We start from the raw sequence: 12,251 nt of genomic DNA, 5'->3' as shown, positions 1-12,251 counted from the left end.
AATAGGAGAAAAAAATAAAGGAGGAAGCAGGGAAAATCCAGAATCCTACTCCTCTAATAAACCAACTGTTTTCATTCACAATGGTTATGTTTAGACTTCAAATGCACTTGTTGGTAAAGAACAACTGTGGAATTAATTTTATGTGAGCATAACAGCCAGCTTTATCTTTTCTACAATAAAACTATCTTCTCGGGGATGAGAGAGTAGAGCTCAGATGGCTCCCAAATTTCATCTGCTTCCAGTGAATTTCCTCCCTTGCAGCCCTGAGGCTGCTCTCAGAGGCCTGGTCTAGAGGACACATTGTGAATGACTGCATTAGCCAACAAACTCTAGTACAGCAGCAGCATGTTACATTTTGAGGACAGCCATGTAGAAACAAGGTTTATTAGAGATGAAGAGAGAAGGGCGACTATTTCAAGAGAGAGTCCTGGTTATGAGAGAAGGTCCTTCAGTCTCACTACCTGGATTGATTGTAGAGCCCACCACCCACATGTTGTGAGGCTTAGGCAGGTTACTTAACTTTGCTGATCCTTGCCTCTTTCTATCTGTAAAATATATACAATGATCGTACTGATGTTATAGGGGGTTGAGGAGCTGCAGGTGATTTAACATGTGTAAAGTGCTAGGCTAGGCGCTTAATAAACAATAAACGTTAGCTCAGTTGTTCTCTAAATCTAAACCTTATTCGCCCTCTCCTACCTACCACCAATTGTGCTGACTTAACGTGTAAAGAGGGCTATCAGCCAGGTATGGAATGCTACACGGACATTAAAAAAAGGAAATCTGGGGGAGCCGGCCAATGAAAAGATCCTAAGGTAAGAATGGATTCCTTCTGGTTTGTAACCTTCTTCCACATAGCCGTAAATATTTCCATTTGGTCTGAGCTGTGCTGGATTCTGGTTGAACCTCTTTCTATATTCAAAGTAGACGAAATTCTCAAATTATTATGAAATCCTTTCTTCAAAGTATCAAGAAAGTAACTGTGGCAGAATAAGTACTTGAGTTCGAGTCCTGGCCTTCTGTCTCACTAGCTCTGTGACTAAAATATTGTTTCCCCTTTCTGGACCTTATTTCAATAATATAATATGTTATCTTAGATAATCTATCAGGCTCCTGGAAGCTCTAAACTTTTGTGTGGATTAATCCATGCCTGTAATTCCAGGAGTCAAACCAAATGAGAGCCAAATGTAAATGCTGCTGTGTTTCTGTGGTCTTTAGTATGCGATAACCATTTATCAAGTAAGTAGGAAAGTTAGAAGATTTTAATGAATAAGACTGTTTTCTGATTCTGCAGTTCGCTTGTTTTTATACTAATTTATTCATTCATTCATTCATTCAGTAAGAATTTACTAAATGTCTTCTATAAGTCACACTGTTTACTGGATTCTGGCAATACAGACATAAGGTTAGGATTCCTGGCCATTAGAATATGGGGATCCCAATAGGAAACATATATATGTAAGCAAATAATTGTAGTATGGTATGATGAAAGCTATGTATAATATGTGCAAAAAGAGTCATGAACACAGAGAAGTAGAAATTTTGAATGAAATGGAGAAACAGAAAATGAATGGGCTTTGAAGTCAGGTAGAATTTCCATTCAGCCATCTACAAAGTAGGTGACTGTACAATTTGTTTAGCTCCTTTAAGTCTCAGTTGGTTGTCTGAAATATGATGACGGTAATACCTATTTTAAAGTGTGGTTATGACTAACCACGCTTTAAAAAAGGTTTGCTACCTTCTCAGAAAAGGGGGCGTTTGCTCTGGGTCTTAGAAGAAAGAGTAGGAGTTTGCTTGGTGGATGCAGTGAAATGGGTGTGTGAAAGGGTGGGATGTATATTGAACAATACATTTGAAGCCTTATTCTTCATCCTAGATAGTGGTTCCCTGTTACTGGAGGAGAACATCCATAGGAAGAATATGGTAAATGAGTGTGTAAAGAGGATTTGTTCTCAGATAGGCAAGGGTTTTGCCTCTCATGCTGTCTTATAGGCAGGCATTGAAAGATGATTAGTATTCCTCTTAAATACATGTTTCTAAGATTATTTTGGTATTAATATAGTCATGGAAGTTACTCCTAGCTATTTCAGTGTTGTGGGAAGAAAATAAATGTAGAAATAATATGAGTAAAGAAAGATAGACATTAACAAGGTAATGTCCTCAGAAGGACTGTAGGATTTAGCAGAAGTTTGGGGTTATACTTTTAACGCAGCAAAACTTGACAGATTTGTGCCTTTATTTACATTTTAAAATACTGTTTTGGGGTTAGAGAAAGGAAATCAAACAATATGCTTAAAAGTAGAAGACTTGGTTTAGTGAATAAGATGCAAAGAATCAAGTTAGCATTTTCAGTGATTTTAAATGATTTTAAAATACCTTGATTTCTCATTATACTTTATTGATCTTTCAACATTGTTTCAAACACTAGTTGAAAATTATTTTTCCTAAAAATATTAACGGCCTCGACCCCCATTGTTTTCTGACTTCTCATGTCACTAATTAGAAGCTGATGAGTGTCTATTCTCCTTCCTTTCAATGTCACTTTCTTTCCTCTCTCTAGAAGTGTTTAGTATCTCAGTTTTGAAATTCACAAGGATGTTTTTTTTCCCAGTATTTTTATTATCCATGCACAGGATACTTAGGAGTTCTATCAGTCTGATAACTTATGTCTTTCTTCAGTCACAAGGAAATACTTGTTCTATACTTGTTTGGTGATTTCTCCTCTAGTTATATTGTTACTTCTTTCAAGGAATCCTCCTGATAGTGTTTTGGATCTTTTGGTTTGAGCCTCATTGTCTCTTCCCTTTCCTCTTATTTTGTTTCTATCTATTTTTATTGCTATTATCAAATATTCTGAGGTGTTTTTTCATCTTTATATTTTAGACCTTCTATTGATTATTTTTTAAATGCCTGTAATCATATCTTTAAACTCTTAAGAATGATTTCTTACACTTTGTTTTTTTCTCTCCATCATAGTAGTCCTCACTTTATGGGTAAAATATCTTCTCAAATCCCTGTGGATATGTTAATTAAAGAGCTCTTTTAAGTTCTTTTATGTTGTCTGAATTATCCATTTTTTTTTCTCAGGGTAAATATTTCTGTTTTAGACTTTTTGGTCATTTTCTATGGTACTAATTATTCTCATAAACATTGTGATTTGTGGTACTCTATTCACATTTAATTGTGTGGGTTTCCATTACTTTTAGATGGTTAAGGCTATTTTCCAGCTACATTGATCTTTTAAGACTCAGTTTGTTTATGACTTCCACAGACATATTTTTATTTTTTTAAATTAATTTATTTATTTTTGGCTGAGTTGGGTCTTTGTTGCTGTGTGCAGGCTTTCTCTAGTTGTGGAGAGCTGGGGCTATTCTTCACTGCAGTGCATGGGCTTCTCATTGTGGTGGCTTCTCTTATTGTGGAGCATGGGCTCTAGGCGTGTAGGCTTCAGTAGTTGAGGCTCATAGACTCTAGAGTGCAGGCTTAGTAGTTGTGGCGCACGGGCTTAGTTGCTCCACGGCATGTGGGATCTTCCTGGACCAAGGCTCGAACCCATGTCCCCTGCATTGGCAGGGGGATTCTTAACAGCTGTGCCATGAGGGAAGCCCCAGACATATTTTTAAAAGGAACAGTTCATTGTCAGGTAAGTACTAGGTTAGTCAACTGGAAATTCTGAAAGAAAAATTTGTAGTCAAGATTATTCCTGGATTTCCAGCTTTAAGACTCAGTCTTTTTAAAGAGTACTGCCACAGACCTCATACTTGGAAATATTCTGTAGGCTTGTAGCTCTGCTGACTGACCTAGAGACGCTATATTAAATAGGAGATAATAGGTGAAAACGTTAAATAATAACAACAGGACAGTACTAATTTTATAAATCATGTGCATCTACAATGGTAAGGAAGCAACTGGAGTCAATAGTCGTGTTATTAAAAATTATATTGGAAAAGTTGTGATAGCAGAGTGGCTCTCTTTTGCATCCATAATACCTTATGAATGTTGCTATTATTGCCCTCACACTTTTACATTATAATCATTGATTGAATTATTTATATCTCCTTTTCCTACTAATACCTTGATCCACTGCATTGTGTTCATTCTTGAATCAGTAGTGCTTATCACACTTCAGGGTGGGTGGCAGATAATGTTTGTTGGCCAAATGACTGAATGAATAAGGTAATGAATGAATGGAGATTCTTGAGTTTCCCACTTGTTTCTTTTACCTTGGTCAAGGCATTTCACTTGTCTGACTGTCAGCTTCCTCATTGTAACATAAGGGTAATGTGTATCCACTTTTGTTTCTTTTCAGAGGTTTCATAAAAACCCAAGTACTATAAGATATACTAGTGCATTATAAAAATATCTTCTGTGCTATGTATACATGACTTTTATTATTATCATTGTCATTACCATAATCTCGTCACCTTCATTGTCATCATCATCATTTTCATCATTCTAAGTCAAGCAAGGACCCTTTTCTGTTTATTCAAATCTACCTATTTGATAATACTTTCTAGGTTTATCTGATTGATGTGGGTGTTTTTATTTTCTACCTTTCAATCACTAATTATACAGAAAATGCTTATTAGGATTTGTAAAGAAAATATAAATTCACTGGAATAAAATAATGGCCTAATGTCTCCAGAGACTTTCTAGATGACTAATGTAAATGCTACGTTCAGAAGATTTTACAAATAGTAGGGATGATGAACACAAAAAGTAAAAATTTGTAGAGTTTTTTATACTTTTCAAAATACCTTCACAGAAATTTATACATTTAGTTGTTATTATTGCTTCATGATATAGTTAGGTGATGTGCTATTATTCCTATGTGAGTGGTGAGGAAGTGGAAAGCATGAAAGGTTAAGTAATTTGTCCAATGTCAAAGTTAATCAATAACAGAAGTGATAACAGAGCTCATGTACAATCCCCTAATTTAGTATTATTTTATTATATGACATCAACATATACATCCAAATTCTAACTTGGTCACTACATTTACAACAATAAAATTTCATCTTTTTTTTTTTTTTTTAATAATGGGAGAGGCAGAGTGTAGAGAAAATCAAATGCACTTGACTTCTTTCATCTTATCCACCAGCTGTTCTTAGTTCTCATTTATAAAACTGTGTTAACTGGACCCCCAAATAATGAGGCCTCATTTATAAAACTGTGTTAACGGGACCCCCAAATAATGAGGCTTTAATGACAGAACAGAACCACTAATTCTTTTTCCTTAGCCAGTTTTTCCTTGGCCAATGAACTAATTATTGAAGAGAACTTTATTATATTTTTCCCAGTTCACTTTTAGACAATAATCAAAGAAGCAGGAAGAAACGTGCTAGTGTCTAGGGACAATTATTGCAACTATTTTGCTTGCAATGTAAAAGACATTAAAAAAAAAGGCAAAGTGGTGGGAAATGGGTGTTACTTTCTACAGATAGTGCATTGCCTGACTCATATGGCCAAAGAGCAAAGTCATTTATGGGGAATCATTGTCTCCAGCAAGATCATTAAAGAAGATAAATGCTTCTAGACCAGATGGAAATATAAGAGAGTTGGATCTAAATTAGGGAAACCATTGGCCACATGTGAATCCCAAGCTATATGCGTAAGCCTGATCTGATTAACTGTTTTGAAAATTACCTTTGCAGTGAAATTTAGAGCACACAAGAAGGAGGACGGCTTTTAGAGGATACTGAGAGCTTGGCTCTGAGGGTGGAAATTTGAGATTTGTATTAGACCACCCAACTCAACGAGCTCTCTCTCTTCATTTAAAGAATAATAATTACATTCGTTGAAAGATTTTTATGTTCTAGGAACTATTGGATGCTTTGCATATATTCTATCAAATCTTGCCAACAATCTTAGAAGATGAGATGAGGAAGCTCTGAGTCAGAGGAAGCTCTGAATAATGATAATGATGTTGATAATAGAAATAGTTATTATGTATTGAAAACTTATTAAGTAGTGACCATGTTTTTTTTAACCCTCAAAACACTCCGATTGCTACAGGTGCTGTTCTTTTTGATTTCCATTTATAGAGAAGGAAACTGGTGCCAAAGATATTAAGTAACTCGCCCAAGGTTATACTTGCCAAAGAGCCGGAATTTGAGCACAGCAATCTAGTTCTAGAGCCTGTATCCCTGATTACAATGCTAGACCGATAAGAACTAAGGAGTATGGATCATTTTATTCACCACGTAGTAGAAACTTGATAATCACTTGTACATAAATTAAATGAAGAAACTAAGTTTCAATGCGAAGGAAGGAAGGAAGAAAGGAAAGAAGGAAGGAAGGGTTTGCCAAAGTTACTGTGTCTCTCTGACTGCAAGGTGAAGTCAGATTTTCCTCAGCAAATATATCACAAAGCCAAGTCTGTCCTTATTGATCAGCCTATGACCATTCTGAATGGTGATATTAAAGATGGTCTCTAGAGCATGCAGGCCAAAAGGGGGCTGGAAGGAAAGGATCCAGATAAGTCCTTCTTGGGATGCTATGCATACAGGTATGGCTGGGTTAGCCCTGGAAGGCAAGTTGCATCTTCACAGCTGGAAAACATACTTGCCAGTTCTTCTCTGCATGTATTTTTTTTCTTATCCCAAAGCCTTGGTAAATCACATATTTTACATTTCATTTGAGTAACTTCAAATTTACATAAAGGTTTAAAGAATAAAAATAATACGAAGAACACCCAATACTCTTTACCTAGAGTAACCTTTTGTTGATATTTTACTCTATTTGCTTTAATAGAGTTTGCACTGTCTCTCTCACGCACATATTTTCTGTCTATCTATATATCTATCTATGTATCTATCTACCTACCCACCTACCTATCCATCTACTTATCTATATGTTTTTGTTGTTGTTCTTGTTTACTTTTACTTTCTGAATCATTTGATAGTAAATTACCTGTATCCAGGCTCTTTACTTCAAAATTCTTCAGTGTATCTTTCCTAAGAACTGGGATATTATTTTGTGTAGACCAAAACAGTTGTCAATTACATTAAATGTGATACAACACTTTTACCTAATCTACGATTCATATTCCAGTGTTGTCAATTAACCCAATAATATCCTTTTTGACTTTTTTTCACCTCTCGTACAGGATCAAGTCCAAGATTAGTATTGTATTTAATTATCATGCCTCTTTAGTCTTTAATATGGACAATTTTCATAGCTTTTTTTTTTCTTGGTCTTCTATGTCAATTAAAAAAATAATAGCATCTTTCTCTTTTATAAGTAGAACATTCCTCATTTCTTTGATTTTTCTGATATTTCTTCCTGATGAGATTCAGGTTGTGCATTCCCAACTGGAATACTATATAGGTGATATTGTGAACTTCTGAGAGTATCACATCTGGAGGTGTATTCATCTGCTACATTGATCAGTCCATCAAGGCATTGGTTTCTCTATGATATAGTTTCTATTTTTTCCCCCTTTATTACCAATAAGCCGTAATTGGGGAAATACTCTATGTTGTAAATAGCCTGCTCCTAATCCAAATTTCCTTCTAAATTTAGCATCAATTAATGATTTGTGCCTGGTCCAATCGTTACTGTGGTTGTTATAAATGATTTTCCCTCTCCAGCCATGTAGCCTGAGATCTAGTTTGTGCTACGTGCCATACACAACACAGGGCCAGCTGTGTTAGTCAAGTTCTTCAAGAAGCAGGTGCTACAGCAGGATTAAATATGGAAAGATAGTATTAAGGGAAATGATTGTATAATTGGAAATAGGGAGAAATTTGGAAGAAGCTGGATGTACCATCAACTGAGATGCAAATCTGACGTTGAGTGAGGGAGAGAGGGAGTGAAGGTTGGGTGAAAATGTTTTAGACTGCAATACAGACTAAAGGAGGGTCAGAAAAGCCATTGGATAGTCCTTGAGCCAAAGGTGGCTATCAGATGGGACTGTATTTCCCAGAAATAGATCTGCCATAGTAGCTCTGCTGTATTCCCATTCCTTGACTGGGAACAGCATGAGGGCTATGGCAATGAAACTCCCTGTACTACAAAGTCTTCTGGGCACATTTAACTACTCCTTTAGCAGCATCCTTTTTGAACATCATGTCACCACTATCAAACAAATCTAATCACACTGCCCTTTTCTCCTCATAGATATATTTGAGAAATACAATCATGTAGATGAAAGCACCTTGTAAATATCAAAACTATACCAGTCTAACAGGATTGCTGTTCCTACTACTGTTTTTTTTTAAATTTATTTTTTATTGAAGTATAGTTGATTTACAGCAATGTTTCAGGTATACAGCAAAGTGATTCCTATATATATATATATATATATCACTCATAATGAAAGGGACTGAGAATAAAGCAATCTCCACAGTGTAGCATCTACATTTAGGCATTTATCTGCATGTGAGGCTAACAGGAGGACTTTTTACTGAACTTACCTCTGACTCCTTTTTGCCTATTTCTTTCAAGGTGGTTTACTCTAGAATGTAAGTCCTGAGGAAGAAAATACTCCTTCACAGAGCGAGAATGAAAGGGTAAAAATAATTATGCTTAAGAGGGGCCTATAGATAAGTACTGCTATGTCTCATAACTATCTTATTATCTAATATAAAATATTTCCCCCAAAAAACAGTTCAAAATCTCTGTGTGCTTCACATGAAATTAGTTTTGTTTGTGTTAACTGAGGTTGAAAAATGTGCTGGAATACTATCTTCTTAGAGGTGTTGTGGTGAAATGAGAGCAAGCACAGGCTTTGTTGCTGAGGACTCACAGACTGTGGAGAGTTTAACCTACTTAAACTTCAATTTTCTCATATCTAAAATGAAAACTAATAACATGTTCACTCCATGATTGATGGAAGCAGTAGATATAACAAGTGTCAGGTGTCCAACCTAGCCCCTGGCAAACAATAGATACAGTAAATTGTGGTCATTGTTATTAAATCAAGAAATGTCTATTAAGCATCTATTATGTGTTGGTCACTATGCTAGATGCTGAGGCATATAATAAATAGACAGACAATCCCTGCCTTCCAGAAGCTTACAGTGTAATGGGGAATATAGACAAAGAGGCAATACCTACAGTGAAAAAAGGCTTTGACAGGGTAAAAACAAGGTGCTTTGGGAATATATAGAAGCGTCATTGAACCTAGAATTGGGAAATCAGGGAAGTCTTACTGGGGAAAAGATGTTTAAGAAGACCCAAGCACAAGTAGAATTCAGTCAGTCAAAAGGTGAAAGTAAGAGTAGAGGAGAATTCCTAGTAGAAGAATCAGCATATATAAAGTCCTGGAGGCAAGAACAAGCATTCCATGTTCAGGAAACTGGAAGAAAATCATGGTGGGGATTAAAGGTGGTGGTAGAGTGGTGGGAAAACAAAGTCTGTGAGATGAAAAGGGCCTTGAAATCAGTGTTAATGACTTTATATCATTAGCCAATACCTAAATACTGACACATAGCAGATACTGAGTAATTGTTGAATATAGGGAGTTATTTTTATCATGCAGTTTTTTTGAGATACCCATACTTTTCTGCTGAAATATTCTTTGGAAAGAAAACTGTGTGCCACATAGAAGCACCCCTGGGTTTTCCCTGAAAGGTAATATTGCATATGAAAATCTCCCAAGTGGCATAGATGTCACAAAATCTTTAAAGTTAAATCATAACACGGGATTAATATTTACCTCCTACAAATTGAACTGCTTCTCTAAACTAGAGAGTTCTAGTTTTCCCATGGGTGTGTCAATTTCATTTCCTTTAATTAAGAGAGTCTGTGAAAAGAGTCCAAGATCCTGTCTAGTCTAACCAAGGGGAACCTACCTGATCAGAGATTGGAGCACACAGAAACACACACATGAACTCTTTCCAAAGCAATTGTTTGAAGTGGTCCAAAAACATACACAAGCTGCACCTTTGATCAAAGAAAAATAAGAGGTAATCCCCAAGTCAAACTGAATTCTCCATGGGTATTTGTGGCAATTTGACTGAAAATTGTATACTATCAAATCCCCATGGAGTATGTTTGAGGTTTGGAAAGACATGAATATTTGAGGACACGGAAATTTGTGAAGTCCAAAGACGTTTATTGACAGGACTTATTTCAGTTTTCCCAGGCCAGAGAGATAAAAAGGTTTTCTCTGTTTTTCTTTAAATACTTCATCCATTCCAAAGAGGGTAGCTGGGTAATCCCCAGACAGGAAGAGTTACTGACTTACCACAAATGCATAGACGTGGGACAGCAGTATGGTCCCAAGTGCTAGCTTTGTGAATGGTTACTATATATGGCCATCACTGTCTCCATTTGCAAAATATGCCAGGTGGTCTTTGTATTAATTGATTCCCCATGTTCCATCTTCCCTGATTCACATCTGTTCTAATGAAGAGAGTGTATAAAGGACTATCTAAAACTTGTGCCGTATAAGACTATCGAATGAGAGTTTTTAAGTCCAGTCAATTGCCTATATGTTGAGTCATTCTTTTCAAGCATATGTTTGTATTTAGCTAAACAGAGCCAGATCTGACCATGGGGTACAGTGGGACAGGCAGCTGTATGCATAGAAGCATTGCCCAACAATGAAATAAAGGTGCCAAATAGAAAGAGAAGTGACGACAGTCCAATATTGGGGCCACTCAGCAGAGTCACTCATGAAGTGACTGGTGACCAGAAATAAGCCTTGATCAGGGCGCACTCTGACAGGGCTGTGCTCACGAGGCAGCCAGAAAAACCTGAGGCTGGACTTCAGCTTTGCCACTTACTAGTTGTACAGCCTTAGGCAAGCTGGTTACTTACTTAGTCTAAGCTGTGGTGGCTTCACCTTTGAAAGTGGGAGAATGGTACCTAATTTCAGACTTATTTGAGAGTTCAACAAAATGACATGTAAAATACTTAGTATGCTAGGTATTCATCACATGCTGACTATTATAGTTTATTATTATATTTGTTGTTATATTGTTATTAGTAATAATATAGTAAGAGCAGAACATCACTATCAGCATCACTTGATATATCTTCCTTGTATAGCTAATAGTTGACTTACTTAGTTTAGTTAATTTGCCATAAAGTTACCTAACTGTTTAACTCAAACCATGATGTAAACAGTTCCAGGTTATTGGTAGGAAGCATGTATAGATATAGATATGTATATATGTTATATAAGGGTGTAATGATCAAATAAGGTAGATAAATAAATTACAGTACAATGAAATATAGATATGTGAATGACACTTAGGATATCATAGATACTGGAGTAATTAACTTTCCCTAATGAGAGATTAAAAGGAGACCCAAGGTGTAGCAATGACAAACTCAGGTCTGTATTTGTAGCCTTTTTTCTTTTAATCATGTGAAATAATGTTTATTGCTGCCAGTTATATAATCAGTACACCTTTCTTGAAGAAAATTTAGAAAATATTCACATACATGAAAATAAAATTATCCCAAATCCCAGCAACCAAAGAGACTAACAGTTAACATTTTATTTAACAGATAACTATATTTTAGATCAATTACAGTATTATGTAGATAAACTCTTAATAAGAATCTAATTCTCTGAACTTATTCTGTGCCTTCTATCCAACTACTTCCAGACTTCCGTTCATGCCATTCTCTCCTCAAAGAAGGAACCCAATCTCAATCTACTCACCTTTAAGACTGAGTTATTTAACATCCCTGAGTATCTGTTTTATCATAAGATTTTTGTGGGGATTTAGTAATGCACATTAAGAACCTAGTACAGAAGGTGCTATACAAATGGTAGTCATTGTTACAGCTAAAATGTCCCCACTTTAGTGGAACTTTCACAGTTTACTTCAGTCCTTCTCTGATGCTATTTGTATGTCACTTGCATTGGAATGCCTCATCATAAGCCAATACGTGTCTTATCTCCCTCACCAGGATCTGAGTTGATTTTGGGCAGGTCTTGTATTTGTAGCCTTTTGATTGTATGTTAGATGTAGTTTAAATATAATCCTTTTTTTTTCTTGTGTCATTTCAAACACAGTCAACAAAACATGAAAAATCTTATATGTAGTTGAGTTATCAATTTAAATGAGGTCTTTCCCTAATGGTATAAAGAAAGGAAAAAAGAAAAGCAAAGAAAAACAATTTAGATTGTTTTCCTCCTGGATTTTTACTTTTTGATAATCCTTATTATAGATTTTTGAAAAGAGTGGATTTGGGGAGACTGGTCGTTTATTTTCTCTTTGCTGGTAATAGGTGTAAATTTACCTTTTAATTTACTTTATTCATTACACCGAACTACACACAGTCATTAC

The 12,251-nt window shown here is 35.8% G+C and overlaps 1 long non-coding RNA gene across 1 annotated transcript in view; it reads left to right on the top strand.

Moving 5' to 3' along the window:
- The window catches only part of LOC137231336 (uncharacterized), a 1,125,320-nt gene that overhangs the window by 675,593 nt on the left and 437,476 nt on the right, over positions 1 to 12,251 (top strand). The gene's annotated exons all lie outside the window — the stretch shown is intronic.

This window comes from Pseudorca crassidens, chromosome 9, assembly GCF_039906515.1.
Source record: "Pseudorca crassidens isolate mPseCra1 chromosome 9, mPseCra1.hap1, whole genome shotgun sequence".
NCBI classification, from domain to species: domain Eukaryota; kingdom Metazoa; phylum Chordata; class Mammalia; order Artiodactyla; family Delphinidae; genus Pseudorca; species Pseudorca crassidens.
The sequence above is the reverse complement of the archived record's forward strand: the minus strand, read 5'-3'. Positions and strand labels throughout refer to the sequence as shown.